Here is a 12,268-nt window from a genome sequence, read left to right as displayed (position 1 = left end):
AGAGAGAACAAAGAGCTTTTACAAAATAAGGTTTTACCTTTTTATTCAAGAAAGAAAGCTCTCTCCAGGGAAATCCATTTATATTACATAGGCCAGAACTTTGTCATCCTCTAGCTGCAAGGGAGTTAGGAAAGGGAATAAAGTGAAGTCCCAAGAGGAAGGAAGAAAGCAATAGGAAATGGATATTGACAGGCAACTAACAGTGTTTAGCATTCCTACTATTTAGCAGTTTAACAGGTAATTTACATACTTACCATCTCTAACATTACCCGTAATCATTTTCCACATGATGAAACTGAGGATCAAAGGCTTTTAGTAACTTGCCCAAGAAAATGGCAGATTCATAATCTGAATCCAGGACAACTTGACTAATAAAAATAGTAATAATAGTTAATACTGGTCAAATACTGCCCACAGGCCAGATATTCCACTAGGAGTTTTATGTGTATTGACTTGTTTCCTCCTTATAGAATCCCTCTGAAGAAGGTGGGTTTTTAAAAAATTTTTAAAAATATTTATTTATTTTTGAGAGAGAGAATGCACAAGCAGGGGAAGGGCAGAGAGAGAGGGAGACACAGAATATGAAGCAGGCTCCAGGCTCTGAGCTGTCAGCACAGAGCCCGATGTGGGGCTCAAACCCACGAACTGTGAGATCATGACATGAGCTGAAGTCAGATGCTTAATGGACTAAGCCACCCAGGCACCCCTAAAGAAGGGGTTTTTATTGTTCTAACTTATCTGATGAGGAAACCAAGGCTTAGAGAAGTTAAGAAACTTACATAGAGTCACATAGATTATAGGAAGTGAAGATTAAATGTAACTCAGTTCTGTGTGAATCCTTTGCTCTTAACTGCTCTACAACACAGATTCTGCAAAACTCAGCTGCTTGAGCGGTGAACTCTGCCACCATCATACTGGGGTAGACACCAAAATGCAAGCCAATAGTTAAATGCCAAGAAGGCAGCTAATAAGCACTCCACTTAGAAGGATTAAATAGAGAACTCCTGAAAATGGAAGCTGAAGATTCAAGAAATAGCAAGAAAATGAGTAACGTCCAAGCTGGTGTTCAGCTGTGTGCCAGAATATGTACTTAATGTTTTTCCCTGATACAAAGGATGTCTTTTTCTACATTGGTGTGTATTCTTGATGAAGTCACTAGGAAATCTCTATCACATAAGATGACCATTGCTAGCTGTCTATCCAATAACCATTCTCCATTCATTACTAACAGAACCCCCATTTTAGTAAGGACAGCATTAGGCCTGGTTAAAATGACTCACTTCCACAGATGTCTCTGCCTCTATGGGGTGGCCATATGGCACGAGGCTGGCCAGTATAAGTATATTGTTTTGGTTAGGGCTTCCTGAAAAGTTATGTTTATCAGTGAAAGAGACAAGCTTGTGCTTGCTTTGGCAACACATATACTAGAAATGAAATGAGATTGGCATAGCCCTTGCACAAGGATGACATGCATATCTCTGAAGCATTCCATATTTTCCACACTTCCTAGAGGTCATTGGACACTCCATTGGTTAATTCCAAGGAAACTATATGAGTCAAAGTAAAACATGTGGGATCCAATATTGAAATTGTGATTTTTCCACAAAAAGAGACAGAAAGAGAGACAGAGAGACAGAGAGAGAAGCTCAGCTTGCTCATTCCTCTTCCTTCAGCCTGGAATACAGTTGTGATGTCAAGTGGGGCAGCAGCCATCTTATGAGCATGAAGATAATGGTCTCGTACTAACGATGGCACAGAGGAGACAAACAACTGCTTACACGCTGAGTCCCTGATAACATTACGGAGCCTTCATACCAACCTCAGCTTGCCAATTTCTGGATTTGTAGTGATTTATGAAAAATAAACTATGTAGCTAAGCTGCTGTTGTTGTATTGTTGTTGTTGCATAGAACTGGAAATAATTCCTACTGATAGAGATGGCCATGCTATTCTCCCTTTCTATTGGGTTTATTTTTGGTTTACTACCAAAGGTATCTCCAGCATAAAGCATATCATGGTCATTGCCCTGGATTTGACTGCATGGGCAACGCTAATTCGTCTGGAAGGAATGGGTTCATGGCTCTGGTACCTTGCACTGCAGAAGGCCTCAGAGTAATAAAGTGACATTGTACAAAGAACAGAGGCTTTGGCGATCTAATCTTTATGGTAATTTTTACTCACTCACTATGAGCTGCAGCTTCCTTAGCTCTGCAATGAAGAGTCTACTATCTACCTTAAATATTTACTGAGAGGTGTGGGAATTCCTAATTCAAGTAGCATATATGTGTATAGTTGTCTTTATTATGAATTCCCTGCTCTCACTAATATGAATGGACCAAATCATCTCACCCTCTCCTCCTCCATTCTCAATGCATCCCTAGTCTTCTTGATAGAATGTTCTTCAGAAAAAAGTATTTTCTCCCCCTGGAGTTTGGCCTTGGTTTTCATCTTATCTAGATTTCGTATAGTTAAAAGAAGTGAGTGGAAAATGGAGTGGGAGGAAGGAGAAGGTCCATAGAGTATGACCCACGGCATGGAAGATTCTGCTGGCAGGCAGAGAAAAACCTACAGACATGAAAACATCTCCCCCTTCCTCAGAACTTCCTTTCTTCCCCATGTGAAAATGGAGACCCATGTCTGTGACCATATATCTCTAGGTTCACAAAGTATATCTACATTTTTAATTAGAGTGTTTCTTCAGGGCTAAGTCTTCTGAGATGTGCTCTTAGAATAGTCATAATCATCGATAGTACATATTTATAACACACACACACATATATACCACATACATATTTATATATAACATTAGAGTCTGTTACCATGGCAACCATTGCAGTAGTAACAAATTAAGCATTGTGACTCCACTGTAATAAAAAAAGAGAAATTCAAATGAAACACCAAGCATTTGTTTAAGCACAAATATCTTTAGTAATTAAATACACAGAAACAATACAGAAAACCACAAATTAATGCTTAGAAGCCTTTTCCAGTATGAAACCCAGCTTTGCTGTTATTTTCCCTTTTCTATTGCATTACATTATACATCTTTATAAATTAAGTTTGGCACTGAGTTAACGAGAACAGATCTGCATGGGAGCTCTCCCATGCCGAAAAGCTCAGCTTTCATTCTAAATAGTTACACCTTCCATAATCAGGGAGAAAGATTTTATGGCTCTTTTTATTCATCAAAAAGGGGACTTTTAAAAAGAAAGCTCAAATGTGAAGTTGGTCTTACATCCCCTGTTTCATTCAGACAACATGTAGAACTACCCCTGGGGTTTTGAATACATTAACATCCTTTCACAATTAACCCTAATAGGACAAGTGTAGCATTTTTCCAAGCAGATATATTCAAAGCTGAAAAATACATAGTGTTTAAATAGATCTCATTATATCAGCTACACCAAATCTCTCCTCTTTATATACTGAGGATTGTACCTCTTTTCACTGTCATGCAACATTAAAATAGGAAGGCATACACAAGGATGACATGGATTTGACAAAAAATTAATGATTTGTACATCACTTTAATGCTTCGAATCTGCAATTCATGTATGCTAATTAGTTCATAATGGGCTGTTGAAGAACAGAACTGTCATCCTGCTGCTTCCCGGGTTTCTGGAAGCTCTGATTCAGCACAGCCCTGCCCAGTTGCCTGCTGGATTCCGGGCTGGTCCCCGGCAGATCTATGAGAGCGTTTCCCCCACCGCACACAATTGTTTCTAGGATGTGGTGCTTTAATCTATCAGAGTCACGATGGCATATCTCAGATAAGTGGTTCCTGGGTGCCGCAATACCTGCCGGGAGCAATAGCATGGCACCACTATATCCAAATGATAGATTTCTGGGGTTTAGGCTGTCAGGCTATACCTCAGAGAGCGGCTGTCAGCTTCCTAAATGTATGAAGTTGTATTATGCAGCACATTTCGAAAATGTATGTACAGCTTTTTTTTTTTTTTTTTTTTTACAGATAAAGAAGGCTGTAAAACTTGGAGAGAGGAAACAAAGGGGGTACAAAGATCAGGTACCTTCTCTTACTGTGAAATCATGTATATCTCCCCCGCGCAAGAAAAGCAGCTACGAGTCCCTTTTCCCTCTGGTCTTTGTGCTGCCGAGGTGGAGACAGACTGTCACAACAGCAGGAGGGTGTGAGGCTGAACCGCTTCACAGACCAAAAGGAAACACCAGGGCTTGCTGGAAGCTGCGAGATTTGAATTCAAGTTGCTCTGTTTTTACTGGAGAGAAAACTTATTTTCCCTGATCTCATGATAGAGGCTGGACCCAATACATTTCTCCTATCACATCTGCTGATCTGTAAACTCAGCTGCTGCGCATGTCCAGAGCGGAGACTGCACACAAAAACACAAGCACTAAATTTGTTTCTAGGTTTGAAGTATCATATGCCTGATGGCTGAAATTTTGTTGTGAAGGCTCCAAAATGAAAATGCATTTATTTTATTTTAATTTACTAGACATATGAACTAGAGGTCAAAATGGAAGAACTGAGCCAGGCCAGGGGAAAAAAATAATCCCAATGTGGTTGAGCTTTTAAGGGATTTTAGATGGTCAGGAATAGAAACTTTATAAAGATGCAAAATAATGATACATGAAAAGAAAATTTAAAAGTGATCAATTAGGGGTGCCTGGGTGGCTCAATTGGTTGGACATCTGACTCTTAATCTTGGCTCAGGTCATGATCTCATGGTTTTGCGGGTTTGAGCCCCGCACTAGGGTCTGTGCTGACAGTGCAGAGCCTGCATGGGATTTTCTCTCTCACTGTCTCTCTGCCCCTTCCCAGATCGCACTGTCTCTTTCCCAAAATAAATAAATAAAAGCTAAAAAAAATAATAAATATAAATAAAAGTGATCAAGTTAATAAGAATTACTTTGTTTACAGTTTTATTAAAGGTCTTTATGTAAGCAAAGAGGTAAAAAATGTACCGATAAGAATAAGAATAGGTGTTTAATAAATGTTGAATGAGTGAAGGATGCTCTTCAAAAACTGTGGTTTCAGAAAGACATGAAACGAGGTTCCAGCCTAGCGGCTGCACATGACTATCTAAACAGCAACAGGAAAACTCACATAGAGGTTAAAATGACAACCTTTTATCCGCATTAGACATCTGAATAACGCTTTCTGTGGAGGAAACCAAGCCATATGCTTGACACTCCCTCCACTCATTGGGTTATCCAAATCTGCAGATTTTAAACCTAAAAGTATTTGTTAAATATTTATAAGTAGAATGGTCGGGTCATTTAGTAGATGTGCGTTTAGATTTTTGAGTAAGTGTCAAGCTGTTTTCCAAAGTGGTACCATATCACTTTCCTGCCAACAGGGTGTGACTTGCCTGCCTGTCCCTCCACATCCTCGCCAACACTGGAAATCTGTCTAAGTTTGGGTAGTCTGAAAGGCACGTAACTTGGGGCACCTGGGTGGCTCAGTTAGTTAAGCATCCTGCTCTTGATTTCGGCTGAGGTCACGATCTCACAGTTGGTGGGTTTGAGGCCTGCATCATCATCCATGCTAACAGCACTGAACCTGCTTGGGATTCTCTCTCTCCCCCTCTTTCTGCCCCTTTCCCCCCGTCTCTCAAAATAAATAAACTTTTAAAAATAGAAATAAATAAGAGGCATATAAGTAGGTCTTGCTATGGTTTTGATCTGCATCTTTCTCATGAGTAATAAGGCTCAGCATCTATTCATGTTTTTATTTGCCATCTATATATTTTCTTTGATTAAAAAACTGTTCAAGTTTGTTTCCTGTGTTTTACCTCTCCTAAAAAATAATTGTTGTCATCAAGTTTTGAGATTTCTTTATATATTCTGAATACAGTCTTTAATATATAATTTGCAAATATTTTCTCCTAGTCTGAGTCTTCTCTTTTCATTCCCTTTGTCTAGTTTTTGAAGAGTAAACATTCTTCATTTTGATGAAATTATGTCATATATATATAATAGTATATATATGTATATACATGCACAGGTATGTAAATACGTATATAATAGTATATGTGCATACATATGCTTGTGTGTGTGTGTGTGTGTGTGTATAAATATATACGATCTTTTGGTGTGTCCTTTCCCTCAACAGTCTGCATGAAGTTTATCTATTTGATTATCTTCTCAAATGATGGATTTTATTTTCATTAATTTTTATCCATTGTTTTTCTATATTCTATTTCCTTGATTTCTACCCTGATCTTTATTATTTATTCCCATTGCTTATTTTACATTTCATTTGCTCTTCTTTTTCTATATCATAAGGTGGATGCTGAAGTTCTTGATTATAGACAAAGGAACAATGAAATCCTATGTATATGCAAAGACTGTTATACAAATATTTATTGACGTTTCATTTTTTTAAGTTTATTTGTTTTGAGAAAGACAGAGACAGTGTGAGTGGGGAAGAGGCAGAGAAAGAGAGGGAGACCGAGAATCACAAACAGGCTTCACACTGTCAGCACGGAGACCAACCCAGGACTCAAACTCATGAAACCCTGAAATCATGACCTGAGCTGAAACCAAGAGTCAGATGCTCAACTGACTGAGCCACCCAGGTGCCCCAAGGCTTTATTTCTAATAGCCAAAACCTAGAAACTACTCAAATACCCATCGTCATGTGGATAAATACATAAATTGTGCATACTTATATAATGAACTAGTACTCAGCAATAAAAAGAGAAGTGTTACATAAACTATGTGACAATATCTGAAAATAATTACTCTGTTGAAAGAAGCCAAGACACAAAAGGAAATACTATATGATGTCATATATAAAAAATTACAGAAAATGCAAAGTAAGTGATACTGACACAATAACAGAGAAATAACCCAATGAAATAATCAACAAAATATTTTAAGAAATATTTTATAAAGAAATATAGATGAATGGCTAAGAAACCTATGAAAAGATGCTCAATAATATTAGTCATCAGGGAAATACAAATTAAAACCACAATGGATACCACTACGAAGTAACCAAGATGGCTAAAATTAAGAAGAGTGCCTTAATTTTAAGATGCCTGGGTGTTTCCGTCAGTTAAGGATCTGACTCTTGGTTTTGGCTCAGGTCATAATCTCATGGTTCATGGGTTTGAGCCCCAGGTCAGGCTCCATGTTGACAGTGTAAAGCCCTCTTGGGATTCTCTCTCTCTGCCCCTTCCATGCTCTCTCTCTCTCTCAAAATAAATAAATAAACTTTAAATAAAAAGGGTGATAACACAAAGCATTGGCAAGGATGTGAAAAAACTGGAATTTTAATATATTGCTGGAATAATTGCTGGAAAGTAAAAAGGGAAACCATTTGAAAATTTGTTTGACACTTTCTTTAAAAAGTCAGAGATATATGACCCTTAGGACCCAGCCATTTGTCTCCTGAGTCTGTACTCCGTAAAAAGCACACGTGCACATAACACATGAATATTCATAGAAGCTTTATTCAAAATAGATCAGAACTGGAAATAATCCCTCCCTTGCTCTGGAGACTCCAATTACATGTGTATTTGATGCTTAAAATTGTGTCACTGATACTCTGCTCATTTTAGTTTTCAGATTTTTAAAAATTCTTTGCAAATTTCATTTCACATAGCTTATATTGCTATGTCTTCAAATTCATTAATCTTTTTTTGCTTCAGTGTTTAAGCTGCTGTATTTTTAATCTCAAATATTGTAGTTTTCAGCTTTAGAAGCTCGGTTTGGATCTTTTTTATGTCTTCTATTTCTCTAGTCTTCATGTGCAATCTTTCTTCCAGCCTCTTGAACTTATGGAATATTATGATAATAACTCTTTTAATGTCTTGTCTGCTAATTCTAACATCTGTATAATTCTTACATCTGTTTCAACTGATTGATTTTGTCCTCATTATGGGTCATACTTTTCTGCTTCCAAATGCTAATTGGGAATATTAATTCTATTCATTCCTGAATGGATGTCAGATGTTGTAAATTTTACCTTTTGGATGCTGAGTATTTTTGTATTCCTCTAAACATTCTTGAGCCTCTGGGATGCAGCTGAGTTACTTACAAACACTTCATCCCTTTCAGAACTTGCTTTTAAACTTTGTTGTATACAACTAGAGCAAACTTTATTCAGGGGTTACCTTTGTCTGAATGTCAAAGCTAAGCCTTCTTACAATTTGAGGACTCTACCGAATGCCCCATGAATTATGAGGTTTTTCCACTCTGCTTGGTAGGAAGAGGAATTATTCTTGGCTTTGTGTAAGTTCTTGGTACCATCTCTCTAATATTTTCAGAGAGTTTTTTCCAAGGACCTAGATAGTGTGTCCTTACAAACATGGACTGATCAGTACTTAGTTGAAGACTCCAGCAGGACTCTATAGATCTCTGGTTCTCTGCCCTGCAGACTCTAACCACACAGACTCCCTTTTATATCTTACTCCACGGGACTCCTGTACTCTGTCTAGGATCCCCCTCTCTGTGCCTTGACCAGAGACTCTCCCTGCGGCAAACTAGGGCAAGGTGTAGATCTCACTGCATTTGTTTTCTGTCTCTTAGGGCTCGGTGTCTTTCATTGCTTCATAACCAGAGTCTTGATAACCATTGCACCAAGGTGATATTTTGTCTAGTTTTTCAGGAAGGAAGGTAAATCTGGTCCCTGTTATTTAGACCTGGCTAGAAGCAGAAATCCCTTCTAGATCTAATTTTGCACCACTACTCAATGAGATCTTTTGATGAGCAGTTTTTAATTTTGAATAAATCCATTTTATTGACTTTTTTCTTTCATCATTAGTTCTTTTTGTGTCATCTAAGACAAAATTTTGTCTCTCCCAAGGCTTTGAAAATTTTCTCCTGTGTTTTCTCTAAAAATTTTGTAATCTTAAAGTTAATTTTTGTGAATGGTATGAGGTAAAGTTCAAGGATTATTTTTCCTGTGGATATTCAGTTGTTCCACCATACTTGTTGAAAAGTCTGTAATTTCCCACATTGAATTACCCTGGAATCCAATCCCCCTGCCATATTTGAAGTGAAATTATGTTTTCACTCTCTCCAGTCTCTCCTCCACACTGAGCTTAAAAATCTAATTCTATATAGCAAATATCTTCTCCTTATTAAAACAAAAAAATTACAGAATGTTCTGAGCACATGTTTTATATAAGACCCTGTGCTAAGGTCTGTGAAGAATACAATAAAGTAAAATATAGTATCTCCTTTTCCAAGAAGTTCTCAATCTTACAAATAAATAGGAAGTTACAAATATACTTTGGGGTTAAAAAAAAAAAGGTCAGGTGGTTGGTTGAGATGAGTCAAGAAAAAATAATTAATATAAAAATGGCCAAAAATTTCTGGTTGGAAAATGGGAAAGAGCTTTGTGTTGGGCATAAGAATGACTTCCAGAGATGTGCAAGTCTTAGTCACTGCAACTCTGAATATATTACCTTATGTGGCAAAAGGGGACTTTGTAAATGTGATTAAGTTAATAATCTTGAGATGGAGTGATGATGCTGGGTTATCTGGGCGAGTCCAGTATAATCACCAGGGTACTTATAAGAGAAAGCAGAAAACTGGAGAGTCAGAGAAGGAAATGTGACAATGCAAGCAGTAGTCAGAGCGATGGGATTTCTGGAAGGGGCTATGAGTCAAGGCTTGAAGGCAACTTCTAGAAGTTGCAAAAGTTAAGAGAACAGAAGTTCCCCTAGAGTTTCCAGAAAGAATAGAACTCTACTAAAACCTTAATTTTAGTCCAGTGAGACCCAATTTGGACTTCTCAACTTTAGAACTATAAGGTAATACATTTGTGGTTTTTTTAAACTACTAAGCTTGTGGTAATTGTCACAGCAGTGCTAGGAAAGTAATACAGATATTGAATAGAAAGGTTGCTTTTGGCCCCGGTCCCAAGAGTGAGATTGCTAAGGTGAACTTCCCACATGGAGGCTTCCTCATCCAGTGGTGATCATCACTACCACTGTGCGTGAAGGAGGTGCACAAAGGGCTACATTCAAAGTGCCCATTACTTTCTGTCAGTCTCTTTTGCTACAATAAATGTTTTGACTCCAAATGATGGCTGGATTTTAGGCAAACTTTTCTGTGTTTGTGTTTCGTATCACAGGCTTCCTGTGAATCAAAAGGAGTTCCCCACCCTCTACCCCATCCCCGAAGGGGACCCAAAGTACACAAGGCAATGCCTTAAAGACCTGGAATCAGAAATGCTATAATATTTGTAGCACCCTTAATGGAAAAATCCTCTTTCCCTTTGTAAAATTTAAGTCTATTCTTGAAACTTCCTACTTATGTTCAAAAACATGAACCTGAATATCCCCAAAGAGAAGACTGGTTGTCTATGACTCTTGACCATGTTTCTCTTTTTTTGAAGAAATTTTTCTCAGTGAAGTTCTTGTCCTAATGCCTGGATACTTTTGTGTCCACATGAAATTAAGTCAAAATTCTTCTTTATTAATGAAAATTTCTTAATAACCAGCATAAGTTGTCTGTATATAGACCAAGAAAACACAAGTCTTTCACCATATCATTACATCACTCTCAGCAGGGGAGGACATAAAATGCAGAGAGTTGAGCAGTGGCCTTCTTATGGCCTTCTCTGGTGGGAACAGAGCCACAGGACACATGGTTGTCACTTTGGGTTGTGAAAGTCCTCTCTGCATGTGGGGATCTGCACAGACAAGCAATGAGCTGAACGTGCACAAGCATTGTGTTGGATGAGAACCTTGCTCCTGGCTAAATAGCAAATAGCAGTGCTCATTGTTGAGGCTAATCCCCACTCACTTGGCCTCTTTGTGAGAAATGAATAATGCTCCACAGCCTCATAGGTCCAGGCATCCTGCTGTAAATCCAGGGAAGGCTAGGTGGAGACAATGGGCTTAACGACTGGATTGGTCCACTGTATTTATGGGGGAAGGGGACTTTCATAAGGTCCTTACAAAACAAGCCAAGACAAGATTTCAAAACACCAGGTGAGACAAGATGTTCATGAGCAGAATTAAGTTTGCAGTGTCCTAAATCTTTTTGGTGAATTATTTTATTTATCAGATGGGTAATGCTTTCACATTCAGACTGTGTCTACATAGGATTAAAACAATGGTAAAATTTTAAAGATTTAAGTAACAAATATTTTCTTTCTTGACCACAGGATATCAAGGAATTGTTTTGGCTGACTTTTCTTTATATTTATTTTAGTAGATTAAAAGAATTCACTTATTTCGCTTTATCTAAGAAGGCTTCTATTTTGAAATGGTTTAATGTGCATTTATGGTGTGTTCCGACTTTAAACACACACACACACACACACACACACACACACACCCTTGTTCCATCTTTCCTTTTCATCTCCTGACCTGGGAGAGTCTCAAAATGACAGAGGCTAAAACAATACTAGTATAATTAAGCTGTAATTATTCTAAATTTTTTATGCTATCATTTTGTTCTCAAAATACTGATATCAGATTTTCCATTTGTAGAGTTGCCAATGAAATGTTGTATGGACGTTAGGAACAGAGTTTGAAGAAATCTGGCTGGGAGAAACACTGCAGGAGCATAAATCTCTGAGAAGGCTGTTGACCTAGAGGGCACATGCTGATTCTTGTGAATTGTGGTGTTCGTGATGCGGGTGAGAACACTTTTAGAGTAGGAGGAGTTCAAGGGAGTTTGGTCCTGTTAAATGATTAGGCAAAAAGAATTTAATGCAGGAAGATTTTATGAACAAAAATAGTGAGTAATGGAGTCAAAGTTCCAGTGTTTATTTATTCATTCTGAGAGAGAGAAAGAGAGGGAAGGGCAGAAAGAGAGGGAGATAGAGAATCCCAAGCAAGCTTTATGCTGGCCGCTCATAGCCCTACGTGGAGCTTGATTTCCCTGAACTGTGAAATCATGACATGCGCTGAAATCAAGAGTTGGACACAACTGACTGAGCCATCCAAGTGGCCCCCAGGTGGTTTTTAGAACAATTTTGGCTTGAAATTAGGAAATCCAGGTGCAATGGGCCCTCTTTCCTTAGTGGCTAGAGAGTAACGAAAGATGTTCCAGTCGTAAACTTGGAAATGAAACTAACAAATAAATATTATAAAATCTAAGCCAAAAAAAAAAAAGAAAAAAAAAAAGAAATTTCTGGGAGTGGGAGGTTGCTTCTCAGCCCTCCATTTTTAGCACAGTCTGCCCTGTGAGTAAAATCTGGCCTTTCTGACATGTACACGTATTCACATGTTTACCCTGGCTGCATCCTCCTCCTCTTCCTCATTAACACCACGGGAGGATTCTTTTCTTCCCATCCTGGTTACGGAAAGCTTCCATCCTGGTCC

General features: G+C 38.2%; 1 pseudogene; it reads left to right on the top strand.

Annotated features, from left to right (window-relative positions):
- Positions 1 to 1,400: 1,400 nt before the first annotated feature.
- Positions 1,401 to 1,498, top strand: LOC115288799 (annotated as a pseudogene).
- The last annotated feature ends 10,770 nt before the right edge of the window (positions 1,499 to 12,268 follow it).

Source organism: Suricata suricatta, chromosome 3 (assembly GCF_006229205.1).
Source record: "Suricata suricatta isolate VVHF042 chromosome 3, meerkat_22Aug2017_6uvM2_HiC, whole genome shotgun sequence".
Taxonomy (NCBI): Eukaryota; Metazoa; Chordata; class Mammalia; order Carnivora; family Herpestidae; genus Suricata; species Suricata suricatta.
This window is presented reverse-complemented; position numbering and strand designations above follow the sequence as displayed.